Source organism: Eurypyga helias, unplaced genomic scaffold, assembly GCF_000690775.1.
Source record: "Eurypyga helias isolate BGI_N326 unplaced genomic scaffold, ASM69077v1 scaffold34869, whole genome shotgun sequence".
Lineage (NCBI taxonomy): Eukaryota > Metazoa > Chordata > Aves > Eurypygiformes > Eurypygidae > Eurypyga > Eurypyga helias.
In genome coordinates, this window is record NW_010272113.1 from 47,800 (window position 1) to 56,694 (window position 8,895).

Below are 8,895 nucleotides of genomic sequence, written 5' to 3' on the forward strand. Positions count from 1 at the left end.
GGTTTTGTGCTTAAAAATGAGATGACTGGGGTTTGGCAAGAGGCCAGGAGCTCTGTATTATACAGCAGCCAGTAAGAATCAGGGCCAATTTTACCTCACTCCATATTTTTGTGAGGATGGCAAAATGAATGGTCTTGGTCTTTGTGGAATCGACAGAGGAGTTAAAAAACCCAAAACAGAACAAACAAAAAAATGTCCAAACCCAGAGCTAAGCAGAATCCCTTCATTTACAATACATCTATCACTCTGGATGCAGCTTTCTAGCTTACTGCTGTCAAAGCTTAAATGAGGAATGAATCCTGCTTCCTGGGTTGCCTTAATACTGTGAGCAATGGTCTGTTGTGAAATGGTGATCTGATCATGGAAGATAGGGTAAACACTGTTTTAAAGGCTTGTCAGAGTGGCTCCCTGGATGCTTTCCTCATGAGGTTTCTGACAAGGCTGCTCCTTCTGAATGAAATTATCTTTGTATCTAAATGTCAGGAATATATCTAAAAGATGAATGTAAGAAGGAAAATATGGGACAAGTGGGTGGTACCACAGAGTCCAACATGTTACTTAAAGAAGACAATACTTTTTTTCCCCAGAACTGTTTGCTTTCTTCAGAAATATTATTAGAGAATTTGTAAGATGAATGGCCAAACAACTATAGACTCTGCAAACCCGAGATAATCCCCTGCTAAACAGTTCTCTGCAACAGGACAGTTTGGATCCTTTCTGGAGGGAAGGCAGACCACATGCATGGCCACTCAAGAGCCTTAGATGGTGGACTAATGGTGAGGAATGTGGTGGGCAACCTCCAGCAGCTCCTTCTGGTTAGGAACAGCAATGGAAACAGCCAGGCTCCTAGATCAGAAATGGGATGAGAAAGGTCTGCTACGTGGGGTTTTCACCCTTCCAGACATATTTTTCCTTGTAAGTAAGTAAGAACAGGCAGCAGCTTAGCTGTTAGTACAGAACCAGGCACCAATGGTGACTAATTTGCCATATTTTTCCCAATCCTGCTTCCCTACTATTGATTCCGACAGGCTGTGGCTTTTTGTAGATCCTCTTGGTGCAATTAGATGGATGACAAAGGCAACATAATGCAAAAACAGCTAAGCTAGCTAAGAATGAGTTTGTCCAAGTTGCAGAAGTTGTCCAGCTGCGTGGGATAGCAGACAACTCTGTTCCATGCTGTACCTCCCTGCCACAAATGAAAACTTTCTTGGACATGTGTCATGGGGGTCTGCTTTGCTGTATCTCATTGGTGCCAAATCAAGGGTATCTTTCTGCCTTAAGTAATAAGGCACAGGAGGCAGCACGCTACCCTCCTCTCTCTTATTCTCCACCTCTCCTTCTCCCTTGTCTGAATGCTGTGCAATTAGCACTGCTGTTCTGTCATTACTCTGTACACATCTAACCTTGACTTCAGTATGATTCTCGCTTCAAGCACAGTAGGTGGACTTGCTCTCATCTTGCTAGAGCTCTCAATTCAGTTTCACGTGCTGGCTTATTAGTTTAACTCCAAAGTTTACTGCTGGACATGCATTCAGGTGTGTTAGTCTTTTTAGTCAGTTTTTCTTTGCTGTGTGTTTTCTCTTTGCTTGGGTGTTTCATGTTTTTTGTTTGTGTTTTGTTTTGTTTTGTTTTGTTTTGTTGTTTCTTAACTTGTTGCTGCACTTGAGTCATGTCATGCCAGGTTTGGAAGGCCAGGAACGTAGAGTGGTGCAGAGAGCATGAGTCACGCCACGACCTTTGGCAAACAGTTTTATCCACTTTATACATCAGAACTTTCCAGAAGCTTATGCTGACCTGGCTACGAAGCTTGATTATTCCCACGTTTTAATGGTCTCACTTACAGAGCAGTAGTGGCAAAAAAAATATGTGGGTTTTATAGGGAAAAAATGATAAGTCAGGGATCACTTGATAGTTGTGTTTTGTCAGATAGACTTCATGTGTTGACTTAATGTTCCACGCTGTTAACAAGCTATCAGGTTAATAACACTATATGCCATCCCACTCTAAATAAACACAGAGCTGTTTCTTGCTTTAGTGGAATATTACCAGGGTCTTGATCATAACCCTCACGCTAAAATATCCTCACTCTTCCTGTAGTGGCAGGTTTTGTTGTCCTAGCATGCTTATTTAAAAAATAATGCGTGTGGTAACAATAATTCATGTGGTAACAATAATTCCCACTTGATATAATATGTACAGAGGTGCATTATTGATATACAAATATATGGGTGTATTTCTCAGAGAATCCAAAGGAAAAAAAAAACAACCAAAACTGAGGAAGATTGCACACTTCTTTCCACATGCTTTTTCTACTACTTTTTATTTAACTATGTCGTAACTAACTTCCTTTTTACTTTTGCTTTTGGAAAAAATATCTAAAGACATCTGTATATCAGCTCTAAGTCTAGGAAAAGCTGTTCTTTGGCCCAAGTATTATAATTTTGTTTATGTCACAAGAAAGAAAATACAAACATCAAACTTGCATGTTCTTACCTCTAAACTGACAAGATAAAATATGCTGTACACATTACTTTTAAGTCTTGATGTACAACTGGTTAAGAGAGATGCTAGATACATGTTAGTTGAAAGTTTAGGTACATGGTTACAAACAACAATACAGCTAAGAATACCTGTTTTATAAATGGCAGCGAAGAAAGCTGTCTTTCTGACATACAGGTAAGAAGATTGAGGTAAAACATTTTTCAGCTGATCCCATCTACTCAACCTGAGTAGCACAGTTGGGGGAATTGTTAAAGCGGCAGTATATTAAGTCAAGTTTAGGTTTCTAGCAGACTTTACATTGCCTAAAACTATCAGATAAATAACAAAATTCAGGTCTTCTAGAATATTGCCACCTTTTGCCTTACACATAACCCTTAAGTATGTGCTTGCTTCCGTATGGATAAAGAAATTGCATGAATATCAGTCCTTATAGAGCAGAACAGAAGAGGACCCATGACAATGTCTCTGCATCTATTCTGCACAGAAGGAAATCTTCCTGGGTGTCAATGATACTGTTTGACAGAACCAAAATATCACACATAACCAGTGAGGAACTTTTTCAATTTTTTCACTGCCTTTAAATGCTATATATGTGGAATTAGACTGATGTAGCAAGTAAAGGCAGATTAGTAATTTAAGTTTAATGTGAATCCTTTTGCATCTGTAATCATTTGTCACAACCCATATATACTGGTACCTATCATTTAAGGTTTGTTCTGGAATACACAGTCCTGAATGCCTTTAATGAAATCAACATGACAACAGGAGGTGAGGTTGCTCTTTGCTGATATTTCTATTACACACAGTTGCAGCATTCCATGAAGAGGAAATCAAGTTGTGTTGATGTAAAAGAAGCAGCTTAATTATAAGAAGACCCTGAAAAATGGATCATAACATAATCTGAAGTGTCCTGAATGACAACAAAACTAGTAAGAAATTTTAAGCAGAAAAAAGGAAAATTGAGAGAAATAACAGGTAACATCCCTGAAAATGGGAAAATGCAGAAAGGTGGATCAAAGGAAGAAAGTCAAAAGGACAGTGGAAAAGTATGAAACTTTGTAAGATAAGAATTAGTGTAAAAGGTCAAATCAGCAGTGCATCTAATCTCTTATCATGTTTTTGGCTATTCCAGCAAGTCTATGCAGCTTCTTTTTCTCTGTTGGTTCTGGCTTGTTTTGAAGAAAAGGAAGTGGACTGTGAATAAAACTCATTATCTTGCAAAACAAGTTGGGCAACGACTTCTTCTGCTTTTGCTATTAACTTTTTTTTCTTTTTCAATAGGGCAATATTAGAAAATTTTCTGCTCATTCCATCTTGACATATTTCTTGGTATGTACAAATAAATCTGCAGAGATCTTGTGTATATTTTTGTATCTGAAAGGTGAAGAAATGCTGCATAATATAAATCAACTTATATTCAAGGAAATGCTAAAAAAATTAAAGGTTGCTCCTTCACAAACCAAAGTCTGTATTCTTTTTGCTGGCCTTTCTTGTATTTCTACATCCTGAACAAGCTGGAGGCATATGCTAAAGGCTCCTGCCACCCTTAAGTAATTAATTTAGCAATTACTGTAACAGGCTTCGTTTATTCTGCAGAATAGCTCCACACAGAAGAACGCTCTTATCTCTGAAGGGTACTCTGCCTTTTTGAATAATTGGTCAGCAAATAGCACTACAAATAGATTAGAGAGATATACAAAGCAGAGCACTGAAAAGAATCATCTTCCTCCCTCACGGGTCACAGAGTCCTTCGCAGATCATGACTTCAGAGGAAAATCTGAATCTTAAAAAAAAAAATACCTGATATGCTTAGTGTAGTATTGTTTTCTTGTTGTGGACACTTAAGCGGGTATACTACGGTATACTTTTGTCCCACTCTGACATTCACCAGGTGATTTGATATAGGATCAGGATTTTTTATAAGATGTGAAACTCGTATTGCCTAAGGAACACAGTGGTTTGGGGTGGTGGGTTCAGGGGGACAACACGTCTTGTTTAAATATAGTTCTCTCATTCGCCTTTATCCACAGAAGTTAAGCTGGAATAACACTTTAACATGCAGACCAACTACCACAGATGGAGGTGTAAAACCCACTTTGAAAAGGTAATATCAGACCAGGAGAATAGATCAGCCTGACCAAAATGAATAAATCCACTATAGGCTTCAGGAAAGAAAATAAAGTCACAGAAGAGGTAAAATGCAGCTTTAGATATTACATAAATTTTGTTTATAGTTATTGGAATAAAACCAAAGAGGAAAAGACATAAACAAAAGAAGTGGGGCAGAGGAAAGAAGCAGAAAGGAATACTGGTATATGTAGGGAGGTAAAGCTGTCTGGCAGATATGAAATTTGACTGAGGTCCAGTTTCACTGTATTAACTAAGGAGGGGAGAACCAGGAGCTAGACCTGACACTGACAGCAGGAACAGAGAAAGTCATGAAGCCAGCGACTCCTTTCTAAGAAAAACTGAAAGGTTTAAGCCAGAACATGATATCTATGCCTACTGCAATGTTAAAGGGGTTGGCAAGTGTTTAGTAAAGCTCAAGAAATCCAGTTTCAAGAGGGTGGACATCTGAAAGACAAGAGCTCTGTGTTCATAAAACCAATGACCTGTCAGTGTAATCAGAGAACAACACAACTAATGTTTGAGTCTGAGAGAGATGGCAGGATGGGGAGGGGGCAGCAAAGTGTGGTAACTAGATCTGGTTCCTGACACAGGGTTGTTAAAGGAGCCAGAAGCACGCTGAAATAGTTGTCAGACTGCTCTCAAGGAAGGCCAAATGAAAGATAAAGGTGATGAGGTGGCACTGCACATTAGTTTTTTAGCAGGTTGTGAAGACATAAGAAATGATGGTCAGGACAAAGCAGAGCATGGACCAAACACATGTGAGGAAGGACTGTAACAGATCTCACTGTAGCAGTGAAAAAAAGTCTTTTATACAGGCACATGTTCATTTTGTAGTATGGTGGGTACAGGTGGAAGAGAGTAGAGAAATGACCCGTGCTGTATTAAAAAATCCTCTCTTTTTACCAGCATTGGTTTACATGTTCTGAAAGTATGATATTGTTTAAAGTACATGAGTTATGGATATGAAATTAAAACATAAAGATGAAAGCCAAACTCAGAAATTAGCGCCTGTTCAAAGAAAAGGTAGAAAACCTCATAGCCTGAAGTACTGACATCATTACTGACACTTAGGGCAAACCTGATGGCAGAGATGTTAGTTCATCTATCACTTTAAGAATGGCACCATGTGTTTCTGAGCCACAGCAAAACAACAAATTAAGGAATTTGCAAGGAAAGTAATTTAACTATTAACGGGCTGGTTAGTTTGACCTCAAGTGCAAACAGGCCCTTAGAAAAACTTTTGAAGAAAAATTGTTGAAGAACAGAAATGGAGGGACTAGAAAGAGGGATAAAATGCAGTAGATACTTAACAAAGGGTGTCAGACTAATTTGATATAAATTATATAATAAAAATAAATGTATAAGCCCAGGGAAATATGATGCATCAATCGCTTGGAGCTCAGGGAAGCGAGTGATATGGGAAACGCAGGAAGTCAGACAGGATGCAGAAATTAGGTATTACGGTAGAAATTTTGCTAAGTGTCTAAGAGCTAGATACAGAGCAGACTGCAATTAGTTGGGCTGAAATATGAATGATGAGTCTAGAAAAAAGCCAGTGAACTCTCACAAGTATAATCTTTGAGACACTCTGATATTTCCACTAATTTTACCTTATAAAGTAAATGTGACTAATGAATTAATAAAATTTTCACACTGTATATTAAGCATCATGGAAAGGAAGGGAGAAGAATGGATATTTATAATGTTTGAAGACTGAAGGGTGGAAAAAGTATGATAACATTTAATACTGAATGCATAATCTACATATTTAAGGCATAGGATGAAGAATAACTGATATAAACCTTGTTGTTGTTAATTGCAAGTGAAAATGAGGGAGAACAACTCCGAAGTATTGTCTGTTACAGTAGACAACTGATCAGCACTGCAGCATGGTTGGAAAGAGCACAGATTTGATCCAAGCTCTGAAAAACAAAGCACCCATACCTGGAAAAAAAAAACCAAAAAACTAATGCCAGCCTAAGATCTTACCTGGAATAAGATCCTGGCTGGGAACACTCAAGAAGCATGAATTCAAACAAGTGGAAGCATAAACTACTAACATTATCAAGCAACTGTAAGTTATACACTTAGAGAAGAATTCGGAAAAGTTTACTCAAATGACTGTGAGGACAGGGCATTATCTTATAAATGTTTTAAAGTGAACATCAAAGTAGAAAAATTATTTGAAGCTAAGGAACAGCACTAGGAGAAGCATAAGGCCATACAATGGCTGTGAATAAACACGGAGAATTAGGAGAGTGTTTTTCATATCAGAAAAATAGGGTCCAAAATTACCTTTCAGTAACGATATTTGAAACTCAGCTTTTTTTAAAAACGAAACTAAACCTACAGGAGATTACATCATGTAAAAGAGACAATAGAAGATGGATTAGTTCATTGCCTCAGGAGATGCCTTTCAGCCCCATGTAGTTGACTACACAACATCTATCTGCACCTTTTATAATTCCAAGACATTCCGAAGCATGTAATCCAGGAGGAGTTCAGCTACACATCTCTTGGATTTCAGCTGTGGAGGGGGATGCTACACTTCTCAATGTAATATAAAATACCTTTTGTATGAAGCTTTAACACGTGTTCCACAGGCTTCCCTGACTCCTAGCTCATTTCCAGGTGTAGATCATATTTGTGTTTATACAGCATTGAGCAGAGTGGAATCCAAAGCCTGATGGGATTCCACAATGCAGAGAGGAATGAAAGAAATTACTAGTAAAAATACCAAGTTTCAAACAGCTTTATTCTTTTTTGATTTGTGGTCTGCATATTTCATAGCCTGAAACAGCTGATGTACAAAACTCATGTCTGAGCTCAATTTTAAGCTTTATCCAGATTTCCTTGAAGGAATAAACTCTCAAGGTTTAGATAAATTTTCATGGTTAGGGAGAATGGTCCATCCTAAAAATTTTATCAGCTTTAAGCTATTTAGCACTTGCAGACTGCACTGTAAACATGCTGAAGGACTAGTAATAAACCATACGTCTGACTTGCAAATGAAACTAAGCTGCTGACTAAGCAAGTCTAACATACACACATTAAGAAAATAGAATTTTTATTTGGTTTAATTATTTCCACTAACTTAGTCATCATAAAAAAAAATAGTTCAGAGATAAGAAACTGCATTATACAAGGAAAGGCAAACCATATATTTATTAGACATTGGTGTCCCATTTGAAATTTACCCTGGGGAATGAATGTTCATCATCTCAGAAGTGTGATATGTCTTCATTTTGATATATACATTCATTTGACCTTCATACTGTGCTTTTCCTCAGAGTGAAACCAGCTATCTGTTATTCCTTATTTGACCTTGACAATCTGAGTGCCTGTTTTAAGAGGTGCAGGGTAACTTTAACTTTTGTGACTTTCCTGTGAACTTCTAAATGTTCAGGCTTTCTTAGTTACCTGCCCTAACCTGGTAATTCATATTTACACAAATGGTCAAATAACACAATTTGCCAGCTGGTGAGAGAAAAGAATCAAAGTTTAAAGAGGGAGAGGGGGGAAAAAAAAAAAAGACAACACTGCCTTTTCTAATTTTACAACATCTCTTTTAGCCAGCCTCAAGAAACATAAATGAAAGCAGGAAAATCCTTATTAGTTTTGCTTGTCCTTACTGCACAAATCCTCTGTTTTTTTTCTTATATAGGATGTCCCTCAATGACTGAAGCTGGGACTGAAAAAACAGCTGCATTGTACTGCAGACTCAAATCCTGCTACAGCTATAAGCTCCAGGATTCAAACATGAACCAAACAGGATTATGCAAAAGGCCACTATAATACTGAGTGAGAATTAAAGGTATGAGGAAAGACACATTATTTTGGGGGTAAGTTACTCTTTTTTTTCTTTTTCTGTTTTAAATTGCCCAATTATGATCTCAGATGTGCTGAGCCTTTTTAAATAATAAACAGCAATACATTTCTGTAATGTGAAGAACTATGTATGACAGCCTTCTTAAAATCAAATATAGTCCACAATAAACTAAAGGTATTACAACCCATTGCAGTTGCTTATTACTTTAGGATGCATGCTTTTTATCTTGAATCATGCTGTACTTTGCTCACTGATTTTTGCAAGGATGTGAGTAAGTGCTATTAAACAGTTCAACTTTTTTTATTTTTACTTTCTTTAGGAGTAATAATAATGCAGCAGAACCAGAAAATAAAAGGTTTGGTCACCAGTAAAAATAGTATTTAAAAAACAGTGCAGCAGAATAAAAAATTAAGGATCATTAAGCACATTAGTCT

General features: G+C 37.4%; 1 protein-coding gene across 1 annotated transcript in view; it reads right to left on the bottom strand.

Moving 5' to 3' along the window:
- Positions 1-8,895, bottom strand: part of HAPLN1 (hyaluronan and proteoglycan link protein 1) — a 30,408-nt gene that overhangs the window by 19,940 nt on the left and 1,573 nt on the right. The window lies entirely within an intron of this gene.